This window comes from Chionomys nivalis, chromosome 7 (assembly GCF_950005125.1).
Source record: "Chionomys nivalis chromosome 7, mChiNiv1.1, whole genome shotgun sequence".
Classification (NCBI taxonomy): domain Eukaryota; kingdom Metazoa; phylum Chordata; class Mammalia; order Rodentia; family Cricetidae; genus Chionomys; species Chionomys nivalis.
Window position 1 is genome coordinate 67989992 of NC_080092.1, and position 14583 is coordinate 68004574.

The window sequence follows — 14583 nt, forward strand, 5'->3', positions numbered from 1 at the left end:
GTAAGCTATTGCCCCATATTCCACAACCTCCCGAAACAACATCACCATCTGGAGGCTAAGTATTCAAACACGCAAGGTGTGGGGGTAGTTCACATTCAAACTGTCCTGTCCCGCCCTTGGTTCCCGTAGGCTGATAGCCATCTACTATGTAAAATGTATTCAGTACAACTTCAAAAATACCAACACTGTTTGAAAGTTTAAAGTCGCCTTTAAACTGAAAGTTTAAAGACTCAGGCAACCTTTGAACTGTGGACTACTGTAAAACCAAAACAAGTCATGTACTTCCAATATATAATGCATGGAGTGGCATTCCTATTGCAAAATGAAGGAATGTGTTACAAAGAAAGATCAGACCAAAGCAAGACCACAATCCAGAAAGACAAACAAGAACCCTGCAGCTCCACCTGTGGCATCTGGGGCTTGAGTTGCTATCACTGGAGTCTGTCTTAGTTACCTTTCTATTGCCATGATGAAACACCCTGCAAGGCAATTTACAGAAGAAAGCATTTAATATGGGTTTACAGTTTCAGAGGGTGAATCTGTGACCATCACGACAGGGAGCATGGCAGAAGGCCAGCCTGGCACTGCAGAAACAGCTAAAAGCTTACTTGAACCATAGCACAAGGCAGAGAGAGAGTTAACTGGGAATGACTTGGGATTTTGAAACCTTAAAGCCTAGCCCCAGTGACACACCTCCTCTAACAAGGCCACACCTCCTTCCCAAATCGTTCCACTAACTGGGGACCAAGCATTCAAATTTATGAGCCTATGGGGCCATTGTCACTCAAACCAGCACAGGCTCTAACAAGCTGGAGTGGATATGTCTTTCTAGTCCTCCTGCATGCAGCAGCCATGCATTCTCTCTAAAGGCAGTTCTACTTCGTGTCTTTAGCTTGACTTGGCAAACATCCCATGTAGGGAAGGGGGAGGAGAAGAGGAAGGGGGAACTGAGATTGGTTGGTAAAAAATAAATAGATAGGTAAACAGACAGATATCCCATGTACCTGGCATTTCCAACTGCTAGGGTCCCTACCACAATTTCGGATTCACTTTCACAGCTTCATGCATAGCCAGGAGTTCCAGGTGAGCAGTATGACCCTGCCGCACACTGCCAAGCACCAGCAGCTGTCTAGAACCTTGGTGCAAATCTTCTGGACCCCATCACTCTTGCATTCTGCATACATGTAAACCACCAAGTTCTGATGCAGGCTCAGTATATAGTCTGTTCCCCTCAGACCAGAGAGACTTCCTAGGTTAGTCGGGGAAACACTTTCTAGGTAGATCTGCTCAAGCGGGATCCCCTGTCTCCAAACACTATGCTGGCCAGCTTAAACTGCCAAATTGATACAACCTGTAATCACTGGGGAAGAGTCTTAACGAGGACTATCTGCATCAGGTTGTTCTGTGGGTGGTCTGTCTGTAGCGGATGCCTTGACTATTAACTGCTGTCAGAAGACCCAGCCCATGTGGGTGGCACCATTTCATGTGCTGGGACTGTGAAGGGGGCAGCAAGCAAGCCAACGTCATCCTCCTGAGGCTTCAAAGGGAACCATCTCCTCCCTTTTAAGGCCCCATCATGTTTAGACCTCCATGTACTGTATTGTTTCTGTCTAATCCTCTCCCTCCTGCTTCGAGGCCCAGCCCCAGCCTTGAGGCCCTTTAATTCTAATAAACCTCAGACTTGAAGGGAATTGGGAATTGTGTCAGCCTCCTTTCTGTACTGACCACTGCTGTTCTTCTTTTATTACAGAAACTAAAACTTAATTACACTCAAATAAGATACTAAATAGAGTTCCCTGTTCAGCCAACTGCAGTTCCCCTTGAATCGGTTTGCAGAATATTGTATCAAATTATGAACAGGAATCTACATGTTTCCACATAGGCATTTATAAAAGCGAGGACTGTAGTTGGATGATTCATTTTAGTGAGTTGAACTATGCTCTGCCAGGTGGGCATCACATTGGCAATACTTGAGACACTGGTTTCCAAGTACAGGGTACCCTATAACTGAGAAAAAACATCGTTTCCACCAGAGATGAGGCAAGAAATATCAAAGTAAATCGGGACCCTAGCTTCATTCCAGGTGGGATCCAGGGGCCCCTCAGATGAGGTCTTGTCCCCTTGCCAATCCCTCCTCTTTCCCTTAGCCTCTCCTTTTCCTTCTTCAAGAGACCTCACTGGTAAGTAGAGCAATTAACACTGGTACAGAGACCACACACACACTACTGAATAAAATACACAGCTATTTGTTTAGTATTGGATTGCTTGAAAATGACATCTACCTCGAGTTCAGAATGAGTCAATTTAGTATATAGTTAGTACTACTTCAATCCTATTTTTCTGTTTATAGTTTAGCTCAACAGAAAGCAACTCCATAGCTTTTAGAAAGAACCATTTTATGAGTTAGGACATATACCAAATCCCTGTTAGCAAGAAGGAGGAGCTGGATGGGAGTCAGTGGGGAGATAAAGCATGACTTGGTTCTGTCTATTAATGCATTAGTACTTCATACAAGCTGTACATATAAAGATGTATGGGCTACATTAGTTAATCTAGGTTTCTGTCAAGCTCAATGGCAGAGCACTAGCCTAGCCCATGAGGCCCGAGTTGGATCTCCAATACTGTAAAACAACAACAACCACAACAAAAGACAAAATGTCAGGGAATATTGTATTAATGTCAGTTTTAGTTTTGATAACTTCTTAGATGTCCCTGGAGGAAACTGGGTGAACTTTATACTCTGAACTTTGTATGCTTTTGCAATTTCTATGTAAGTCTAAAATTAGTTCGAAATTGAAGTTTAGAATTCCTGTTACTTATGTAGAAAACCCCTTTCAACCTATGCCCTAGATTATTTTAAAAATGGGGCTGACACGAGTTATTCCAATTTTTTGAAAGACTTTCTGAAACCTGGAGTGATGACACAGACCTAAAATCACCCAGAGTCAAAGGCTGAGGGATTGCCACAAGTTCAAGATCACCTCTATCTCCATAGCAAATTCCAGGTCACTCAGAGTTCCAGAGCAAGACAAAACTACACAAAGAAAACACACACAGGCACGCACGCACACACACACACACACATCAGTGCATGACTTGAGTCTGCACATATAAACTGAGAACTTCTGGAAAGCTGAAATTTTTCTTTAATTTCAAGAAGATAAAACTCTGAGATAGAGAACAAACCTGGACTCAAGTTTATTTTTATGAGTCATAATAAACATAACAATATTTCAGAGGGAAATAATATGTTTTACTCTGTTGCCTAGAGTCTAGCTGGAATCCTGCCTTCAATTCTGGGATCATTCTTTGTGAACAGTTAGTTCAGAGGCTAATGACCAGGATACTGGAGAAAACTGAAACATTGTCCTCTGAGGAGCAAGCGGGGCACTGGCTCTACTGCCTCGGCCTTTTTGCTCTTTCTCCAGAGTACCCATCCCCACCATGTCACTGACCTCCATGCAACCTTAACCCAAATAGCAAGGCTCTCCCTTATCTCCATTTTCCTCTCTGGGGCAGCTGCCAAGATGTATAACTTACCTGACCTGAGGTTTTTCTTTTAAACTTTAATTGTCCTTGGACTTAAAACAAAAACAAAAACAATGAGCAGAGGAACAAGGTCACACTTAGAGAAGACAGCCAAGTTTGGATTGCTGTCTTCAAATCTACAAAAGGTTCTCCTGTGACGACAGCACTCATCATCCTTAGAACAATTGTACGACTGGGAACTGGGATCAGTTGTTCTACAGAGGCAAAGAAGGATAAGACAGCACCGAAAAATAGTTCATAGGACATGTGGACAGGCTGTCTTAGGAGACGGTGAGCTGCCTGCTGGCTGGGAGAATGAAAAGCAGGGGGACAGTGTTGACATTTCGGGACTGCTGGCTAAGAATAGCAGACATACACATTCATTTATCAGCAATGTTCTGAAACGTGAAATTAAAATAACAGAAACACAGAAGATGGATTAAAAAACAAAAGGGGGGCTGGAGAGATGGCTCAGCAATTAGGAGCATTGGCTACTCTTCTAGAGGTCCTGAGTTCGATTCCCAGCAACCACATGATGGCTCACAACCATCTTTAAAAAAAAAAATAAGTAAATAAAAAAAATTAAAGGGATGGTGGTGGTGAAGGGATGGTTATCTTAGAGCAGAGAGCTTAGTCCTAAGGATCCAGGGTGGGGGTGAGACAGCAAGGATCCACTGTCGGTCATCAGAGAACTGCAAAAACGTAAGGAGTAGGAGACATGGATCATCTGAGACAGCCAGAGTGAGGATGCGTGCTAACGCGACAGACATAAACCCACGAAGGAAACACCTGAGATATCAGTCCTCCCACACTGCCACACGAATGCTCCTCCCTCAGACTAGAGGAAGAAGAAAAGGTTACCTTCTAATTAAACCAGACGTCTCTATATTAAAAGACTAACCACAGTTGGGGCTGGAGAGAGGTGGGTGGCCAGGAGGCTTTGCTGTTCAGTCACGGACTAAAGTTCAGATCCCAGCACCACATATGGGGGCTCGTGTCCTGAAACGCCAACTCCAAGGTATCCGAGGTCCTCTTCTGGCCTCTCCCGGCACCCATGCAATCGTGTGCACACAGACACACACACACATAAATAGAATAAATATTTTTTTAAAGTCTAGTAAGATATGAAGGTAATGATTTTACCGAAAACAAAGATACTGTGTGAAAAGTCAGCTCCTAAAACACTGCAGAGTCTGAAAGCCTTAAGGAATCAAACACAGGTTGCATACAAATAGGACAAGGGCTCAAAATGTTGTAATTTTTTTCAATAATAACAATGGAAATAACAAGATAGAACAATGTCTTCAAAATTCTCTAGGAAAATGATATACAGACCTACATTCTATGCCCAATTAAACTATCGATCAAGTGGGGGGAGATAAAGACATTTCATGTTGGTAAAAATATCAAAACACAAAATCCTTACAGCTGTGAGTCTTTTATGAAAAGACTACTAAAGGCTATGCGCCAGCAAAACGAAAGAGGAAATCCAGAAGGGAAAGACACGAAAACCAGAAAACCTGGACTTCAGTCCGAGAGACACACAAAGAGACTTCAGACTTGATGGTAGAGCCCAAGAAGGGAGGCTGCACAAGAGGACACGCAGAGCAGAGGGAGTGGATGCCAGACTCCAAGTGGAAAGTCTTAAATATCTATGCTTTTAGCTCAGAGTGATTTAACAGTTACATCACAGCGTCTGAAACAGAAGTGATAAGTATACAGAAAACTAAGCAAATGAAATAGCAGTGACCATTAACTCCAGGGAAAAATAAACCATCATACAGGAAGTAAAATGCAAACGTCATATATAGTGGCTAGGCTGTGAATGATAGGCACAGAATATGAACAATGTAAATGTTATTTTGTTCTAAATTATGATACAGTTATAGAGAGAAAGTATGGGAGGGCAGTACTCAGAGAAGATCTTTATCTTCATTCTTTTTCAGAGTTAGAAGCAGGTAACTTGTAAAGGAAACAATTTATACCATTTAAAATATAGTTGCCACAAAGGAAGACCATGGAGTGGAAAGAACAAGATAACGACTACTCCTTTAGTGTAAACCCATAGTACACTGTTTAGCTTTATTTTAAAATGCATATATTAGGGCTGGAGAGATGACTTAGCAGTTAGGAGCACTGACTGCTCTTGCAGAGGTCCCATGTTTGACTCCCAGCACCCACATCAGGCACCTTACAACCACCTTATAAATCCAATTCCAGGGATCCTCTCCTAGACTCTGAAGGCACCTGCACATGTGTGTATACTCCTCCCACACCCGAGTGTGTGTGTGTGTGTGTGCATATATACAAGATTAAAAATAAATCTTGGGGCTGGAGAGCTGTCCGGGCTCCTGGAGGACCTGAGTCTGGATCCTAGCACGTATGTCTGGACTCACAGCTGTAGGTTAACTCCAGCCCCAGGGGAGTAAAGTGAAGAAACGACTGTTGCAAGGTACGGGTGAGGAGAATGCAGCCAGAGACAAGGTACGGGTGAGGGGGCTTCTGTCGTAGATATGGAGGAGAACGCAGCCAGAGACATCCGGAAGAGTCTAGAGCATGGACAGAAGATGGCCAGCAGAGGAGAGAGGGTAGGAAGAGGGAGAGGGAGAGACAAGAAAGAGACTACCAGAAGAGTGGGGATCGAGAGAAAGCAAGGCGACAATGGCGGGGTTCTACGGGAACGAGAAGCCGAGGAAGGAAAGCCCGGCGAGCTGGAGAAGTTGAGAGTAGAGGCAGGGCGAGAAGAGCTGAGAAAAGCCACAGGTAGCGAGTGAGCCTGGAAGCCAGCATGCTCTTTAGGATGCTGACAGGCACCACAGACAGCCATGTGTCCCTTCTGACAGTGATGAGGATTGACTCCTTTGGAGGAGGGGAATGGGTGCTAGAATTTAGGGGACTGGAATTTCCTTTGGACCTGATACAGGGGACTGATGCTGTCTTCTGGACTCTACAGCAAACACATGCCTTACATAGACAGATACATGCACATAAATAAAAGTAAATCTACAAAAAAATGTCTGCATGGCAGTGAATAAAAGTTACAACTTTTTAATCTCTTCTGGAAGAGGGATGCAGTGTATGCTTGTAATCCCAGCACCCAGGAAACTGAGGCGGGAAGATTATGAGTTCAAGGCCCACTGAGGTACATGGCAAGTTCTAGGCCAGCTCTGGCTACCTGTCTCACCACCGCCACCTCACCTCCCCACAACACACTTGTCTAGCAGAAGATGTAGCTCAATGTCAAAGCACTGGCCTAGTATTTGCAAGGTGCTGAGTTTTATCACCAGCAGCAAACCAGAAAACTTCAGATTCTAGAATCTTACTTCCAGACCCACTGATGAGAAACTGCTTTACTTTTTTAAACATTGATTTGTATGTGTATATGTGTTTGCCTGGATGTATGTATGTGGCACCATGTGCATGCAGGTTTCCACAGAGCCCAGAAGAGGATGTCAGATCTCAGGGTACTAGATTTACAGATGGTTGTGAGCTGCCATGCTGGTACTGGGAATTGAACCTGTTTTCTCTGCAAGAGCAGCAAGTGCTCTTAACTACTAAGCCATCTCTCTAGTTTGCAATGTATTTCTTTTTGAATTTTGCTATTAGTGCAGGCTGACCTCAAACTTGGAATCCTTATACTTAGTGCTGAGATTATCAGTATGCACCCCCATGTCCAGAAAGATCAACTTATCCAATGGCTTTCTAAGAGTATAACTCTAAGTCTTTTGAGCGAATCTTTCTGGTGAGGTCATGGATTTAAAGCCCAGTGCAATCTTTGTCATATCCCAAGGACTCAGAAACAAACCTTGAACCTTAGCCAGCAGATTTAAACAAGCACACAACGTATTACAAAAGGACAATTTGGGTCTGGGGGCATAGCTCAGTGGTAGGACATTTGCCTAGCATGTTGACGCCCTGTGCTCTATCCTCAACACTGCAGACAGAGGGCTGGTGGAGGGGGCAGCGGGAGGAGGAGGGTGAGTGTGAACAGCCAGCACCTCCGCCAGTGCACAGGAACCCTTAAAAGAATACTCAAGCCTATAATCCAGTGGGAGACTCTCTTGCTGAGCTAAAACTAATTTCTCTTTTAAAATCTAAAATGAAAGATAGTGAGCAATAATTTCATTGTATAATGGGTTAAATGTACACTTAATGTACTCTCTTCCTTTAAAATAGCTTATCTTTGAGGTTCTGTGGAATTTTAGTTGCCATAACAACCTGAGTAAATCCTTCATTACTGTAGACATCTGCAGCTATTTATAAATGCGACAGCTGGATATGTCCAGGTAAAATTTCCTTTAGAAAACATCAAATTTTCACTTATTCTGATAAACCTAAGAAAAAGTCAGGGAACACTAAAACTAAAACTATTATTCCAATATTTGAACCTTAAATATTAAAATGAACTATAAATGATGCAAATAAAGCAGAGAGCTGAAGCCCTTACATTTTTATTTAGTTGTTTTTTAATTCCTTGTCTGTGTGTGTGTGCATGCGTGTGCATGTGTGCGTACCATGAACACCTGTGAGGTCAGAGAAGCAATGTTAATGAAATTTTCTAAACTATCAACTATTGTTAACAGAAATATGTTTATTTTTATTTAAAGATTTATTCTTATGTATACGAGTTTTATGTCTTCATGCATCTATGCCTGTGTATTACTTGCATGCCTAGTGCCCTTGGAGGTCTGAGGAAGTGCTGGCTCCCCTGGAACTGGAGCCACAGCTGTGAGTTCCCATGTGGATGCTGGAGGGACAGGTCCGCAAGGGCTGCGAGCGCTCCTGGGTGTTGACCCATTGATTCAGTATTTTCAATTATGTATATGTATGTGAATTTGTACGAATGTGAGTGCAAGTGCCTATGGCGTTGAAAAGAAAGTATCAGATGCCCAGAGCAGAAGTTACAGGCATTTGTGAACCACCTGACCTGGGTGCTGGGAACCGAACTCAGGTCCTCTGGAAGACAATTATGTACAGGTCAATACCCAAAGACATAAACACTGGGGTTTATATGAAACAATACTTAGTAGCTGTGCCAGCCTGAGTTCATTGGATAGTAACAACGACACAGGTACAGTGCTGCGTGCCTGCAAACCCAGGACTCAAGAGGCTGAGGCAGGAGGACTGAGCCTCTGAATTCCACCTGGGTTACATGCTGAGTCCATTTCAAAAGAAGAAATCAGAAGTCAATAAAGCTGAGCAGTTTCCTTCCCTTATGTAGGCCTGGTATGCAAACGGCAGCCTTCTTGGTATGTATGTGGCTGTCACTTGTATGGGTTGCCCTAAGGGACCTTGGAGACAGTTTTCTTGTGACTATTCATGTCTCTCATATCAGTGCTGCCCAAAGTCCAGGCTCCAGACAAGTATGCAGGGGGTTTTGGGAAGACTAAGAGTACAGTCCATGGTTCAATTGTCCAGGTCATTATGTCCATGCACAGCAAACTGCATAATAAGGAACATGTAATTGAGATCCTATGGAGAGTCTAGCTCAAGTTTGCTGGCTGCCAGAAAGTCCACTTATCAAAGAAAAAGTGCTTCACCAAATTGAGGGCAGATAAGTTTGGACATGATAGCTGGAAGAAGCTCAAGCCTGGTGACACTGGAGTCAGATATAACCCCATCCATGATCCCCTGCAAGGTGCTTAGGAGGCAGAGGCAGGAGGATTGCTGAAGGTTTGCCAGCCAGGTTTATACACAGAGTTCCAGGCCAGTCAGGCCTTTGCAATGAGAACAAGCTGACCAAAGAACTCATCCACTGGTGACCCCGATGCCTCCTAGCAATGTTATTTTCAAACTGGGAAGACTGATTACCGATGTTTGAGAACCATCCTTCTGCATTTATATATAAAGTATATCCAGGGCTTAAAGCCTGTGCCCTTTCACCTGCATCTTTTAAGGGACAGGGTGGCAACAGTCCTGAGAAGCCATTCCTACATCTGGGATGTCAACCATGAGTGTCTTTTTGGATGGATTCTCACTGTTATAATTGCTTTCCCACATATTCAGTCTGTCCAGCAGTTCGACAGGTGCTTAGGTGGCAGGAACATGCCCATCTCTGCTCCTCTTACACTAAATACAATTCTTAGGTAAGGGAAGTGAAGAGGCTCAGTCCTATTTGTCTTTTGAATTTTTTAATGTAACTTTATGTGTATGAATGCTTTGCCTGCATGTGCACCATGTGCATGCCTTGTGCCCTCAGAGCTCAGAAGAGAGAGTTGGATCCCTTGGAACTAGAGTGACAGGTGGTTGTTAGCTGCCATGTGGGTGCTGGGAACCAAACCTGGACCCTTAAAAGGTGCTCACAACAGTTTTATGCGCCCGTCTTCACAGTCCATGTTTCCATATGAATAGAGCAGATACTACTGCTCTCATTTTAAAGATCAGAAAACAAATCAAGCTTGACAAGTTTGCCCCAGGTCAAGCAAGCAGAGCACTAACAATGCTAAGCCAGTCCCCTGACACCTTTTTTATCCTTTGCTACCTCACTGTTTTTACAAGTGACAGGAGAGCAAGTGGGCAATGGACTGTGACAGCCTTTGGTTGGCACAGATCCGGAACAACAGAATCAATTAGATCTGCTCTGACAGCAGATCCCAACAGCATGGCACATCGGACTGACGTCATAACTGTAATTACCAACTAAAGGATCAAACACTTACATTCCTTATACTTAAGCATCAAAAGCACAATAAACTCCACACATTCTACTAATGGCCAGTCAGTGTTTTAAACAGAAATAGCTTTTATTCCTTCATTTGGTTTTTGGAGTCAGGGTTTCTCTAGGTTACAGTTTTAGCTGTCCTAGAACTTGCTTTGTAAACCAGACTGGCCTCAAACTCACAGAGATTCTCCTGCCTCTGCCTCCTGAGTGCTGTGATTAAAAGTGTGTGCCACCACCACCACCCCTGGAAAAACAGAAATATCATAATGTCTATGGGTACACCTTTAGGAATGTTAACACATTCTATTTGCAGAATACTTAATCCTGACATAAGGCCAAACTAAAAGAGCAAGAGGGGGTAGTTTCAACATTGACAACCTTCCTGTTAACCATAGAGCAAACTCAGAGGCTGTTCTAATTCTTAGCAAACTCAACAAAAACCAGCTTGACAACTACATAAGCTACACTTCTGTTCTTGCTCTATAATGCTTACTGTTTATTTCAGTTGATACTGTATGTAGCCCTCTTAGGTGTCTCTCTCTCTCTCTCTCTCTCTCTCTCTCTCTCTCTCTCTCTCTCTCTCTCTCTCTCTCTCACACACACACACACACACACACACACAGAGTCACCTGTCTACCTCTCTTAATGTGTCCTTCCTTCCATCTTTTCTGTACTCCTTGTCTTTAGCTGAGCTGTCATCTGCAGCCTCCTTCCTGAAGCTGCTACTTCAACTCCCACTTCAAGCCGTGGCTTCATCATCTTAAGCATAAAATGATCCTTTTCCTCTGCCACCTCTCGATGCCTCATTATCTCGACGCACGTCGGGTAGGCATCAGCAGCTGGTTGACGGACTGAGTTCACACTAAATGGCACGTGACTGGTGAATAACGATCTAATTTTAGACTGGCTGGGGAAATGTTGAGAAAAGACCATGTTCACGGGTGTTTAAAGTATGATCATGAGTAAGGGAAACTCCTTGTGTGAGTGAATCAGAACCTCAGCAGGGGTCTTGCCAATTTAGATAGGCAGATGTGAAGACCTAGTAAACAGCAAGATTCTGCCATCCCACCACCCAGCCTGTCCCCCACCCTAACCTTTATTTATGGGATAGAATTAGTAAACCCAGAATAATCCTTGTCGCAGTCCCACAGGCTCTCAAGAGTAATTCCATCATCACTGAAGAGGATCTCAGCCATTGCTCTATCTCCAACTCTCCTCATTTCTTAAGGGGAGGAAGCTTTTTCAGTTGCACAGGAAAGGGCCTGCCTGGTCCTAAGCCATTCACCACCTACCGTGTTTTCATTTAAATGAAAGGATATGTTATTATTTTGGTCTCAAAGTAGCACCCACTGGAAAGGGGGCTTAAGTGTAGAAATATTCATATTTAGATAAAACATTTTTTTCTATCAAATTCTTTCCTGTTCCAGGTGATTATTAAAATGTAAAGTTTAGCTGAAGATCTATAATATTACACAGAATACAATCACCCTATATAAACTGTTTCCCATTTGCACTTTAAAAGTCTGATCTTACCAATGGAATTGAGCCCAGGGGTAAATGCTTCAAATTCAGTTATACTTTACTTGATAATGGCAATTCTGGTATCTATTAGGTCTTTGTAGCTTGTTATTCACACGGCACGATATCTATCTAAAAATAGCAAGACCACTGCTACCAACCTTTAAGTCTGACTCATTTCCACAAGGAATCCCTTTAGTCATAGCAGAGTTTAAAATATATATATTCTTTTTTCTGAGACAGGACTGACATTCAACTCAGTGTATAGCCAAGGTTGTCCTCCACCTCCTGATCTCTTGCCTCCACCTCTGAATACTGTGGTTACGAATCTGTGCCACCATGCCCATGTTTTATGTGGTGCTGGGGATTGAACCCAGGGCTGATGTGTGCTAGGCAAGTGCTCTACAGACTGAGCTGCATCCAGAGCCTTATGTATATTTTTATTATTTATTTTATTATTTTGTATATTTTATTACTTTGCATATCTTAGTAACATATAGCACAGAACAACCCTGTTGGGCTTTCTGCAGTCTGGGCATGGCAATGAAATAGCAAACACCAGTGTGCACACAGTCTATTTTATTGACTTTACCTTAGCCACAGTCTGTGTTTTAGCCATTGATATGCATAAGTGGAGTAAAACAAATTGCCATTCTGTAGCCTAAAAAACACAATGTTTTAGTTCCTTGATCATATCTTCTACAATTGAATTTTAAGTAATTTGAAACGGGAAAAAAACGGTGAACCATTATGAGTCTTGCACTTATTTTACCAAATCAAGCATGTCATCTTTATAATCCCACAGCAGCACTGTGGGTCACCGCAGCAGCCCCCACTTACTACGGGAGATAAAGTCTGACACTCAGTGTATGCCTGAAATCGGGGATGACTTTCCTTGTACATACAACCTATAATAAAGTTTACTATCTAGGCACAGAAGAGATCAAATAAATATAATAAATATACTATAATATATACTGAGCATGGTGGTGCACACCTTCAGTCCCAGCCCTCAGGAGGCAGAGGCAGATCTCTGAGTTCAAGGCCAGCCTGGTGTACAAACCAAGTTCCAGGTCAGCCTGGACTACACAGTCAGACCCTGTCTCAACACACACACACACACACACACACACACACGTGCACGCACACGATATGAATGCAGTCTCCCAAAATGGTGTGTTGTATGGCTTAGCAACCTCAGCATATGTTTCCTCTTTCCTGCCAAGTCAAGAATGTTCTGGTTTTCCTTGAAAGGAAGCGGTGCTCAGTCTTCAGAAGCCTATCTGAACTGCCAGCATCACCGCTGTGCTTAGGGATGCAGGGGCGGTGAGTAGCATACAAAGCACTGCGACAACATCGGCTGCCTTGATAATCAAGATGGATATTTTGTGACTATCAGGAGGGTAGTATATACAGTCTGGACACACTGCACACAGGAATGAACCTCATCCCAAGCAGATGGTGTGGGATTCTATCATGCAACTCAGAATAGAACACGAGTTATTAACTCTGAAATTCCATTTATTATTTTTGTATGGCAGTTAATTACAGGTAATTAAAACTGTATAAAGAAAGAAACACAAGGGACTGTTATATTATCAAAGGATCTTTTCCTGACAAGAAACTCAAGGCTTGAGATATTTAGTGCCTTGCCTAAGTTTACACAATTAATCCTGGGGCCAGGAACAATTTCAGGTCAGTATGACACAAAAATCCATGCCCTTTATCACTATGCTATATTACTTTAACATACTCATGAAAACATATATAATTACAAGTATGGCTATGGACAATTAGGGGAGCAGAGATCAACAACAGTAATTAGTAGCAACTTCCATTATCTTATTTGACAAGGGTTTATAAAGAGGAAGCAATGTATTGGGGGAGGACTGTGGAGGAAAAAAACCAACAGAAACAAAGTATATATGAAAATCCATAACCTAGTGTGCTAAAATAAACACCCAACTGAAGCAATGCATCTATATATTTATCATCAAATATGTGCCGACCACTTACTACCAAGAACTCTTCAAAGACTCCTATCTTTATGAGGCTGACATAAAGATATTTTTCCAGAAAACACCAAGTTTCAAGGAAGTAGGGGAGAGAGTCACTACAAAAGCCATAACAGAAAGCAAGTGACAAGTGTCGACAGTGAGCCTCTCTCGGGACCTGTTTGATCTAATTATCATTGACTCATATATGAGTTGCCAGAACCTGAAATACCAAGAAAATAGTGAATCTGGTAACGACACTAAATAAAGCCCAGGATACGTCTTCAAAGCACCTTGATGAAAGTCCAGTTGCCTTGTTATAAGTGTGTCCGTGCAATATTCACTATGTGGGACTCATCTTTCCTGTGAACTCCATACAGGATTAAAGATATTATCTTCATCATTAGGGCCAACAAGTGTCACTAAATAAACTTAAGGACGCCTTAAATTCAAAACAAACCTACTGCTCTTTACTTGACTTGACCTTAGACACCGTTTAACCTGTCTATGCGCCTTGTTTCCCAGGCGCTGTACAATACAGTGAGAACTTTGACTCAAAATGTGTTAGTGAGGGATTAAATCAGAAAACGGTTCACAGTGCTTAGCAAAGGGCCTGGTATACAGTAAACATTAAACCCTTTCCTGTGAAGTACTGCTTCATTTCTTCTGTTTAGAATGCTTGTCTCTCTCCTCCTTCCTCCTTCTCTCTCCTCCTTCCTCCTCTCTCCTCCTTCCTCCTTCCTTCCTCCTTCCTCCCTTCCCCTCCCTCTCCCCTCCCCTCTCCTCTCTTTTCCCATTTCTCCCTGCCCCACTCCCTTCCTGCACCAACTCTTCCCAGCCTAAACAGATTCTTGCTATGTAGCCCAGGCTAGCCTTGAACTC

General features: G+C 42.9%; 1 protein-coding gene and 1 pseudogene across 1 annotated transcript in view; one reads left to right on the top strand and one right to left on the bottom strand.

Moving 5' to 3' along the window:
• Window positions 1-14583, bottom strand: part of Ppm1e (protein phosphatase, Mg2+/Mn2+ dependent 1E) — a 147173-nt gene that overhangs the window by 79572 nt on the left and 53018 nt on the right. The window lies entirely within an intron of this gene.
• On the top strand, window positions 8709-8832 carry LOC130878860 (small nucleolar RNA SNORA70; annotated as a pseudogene).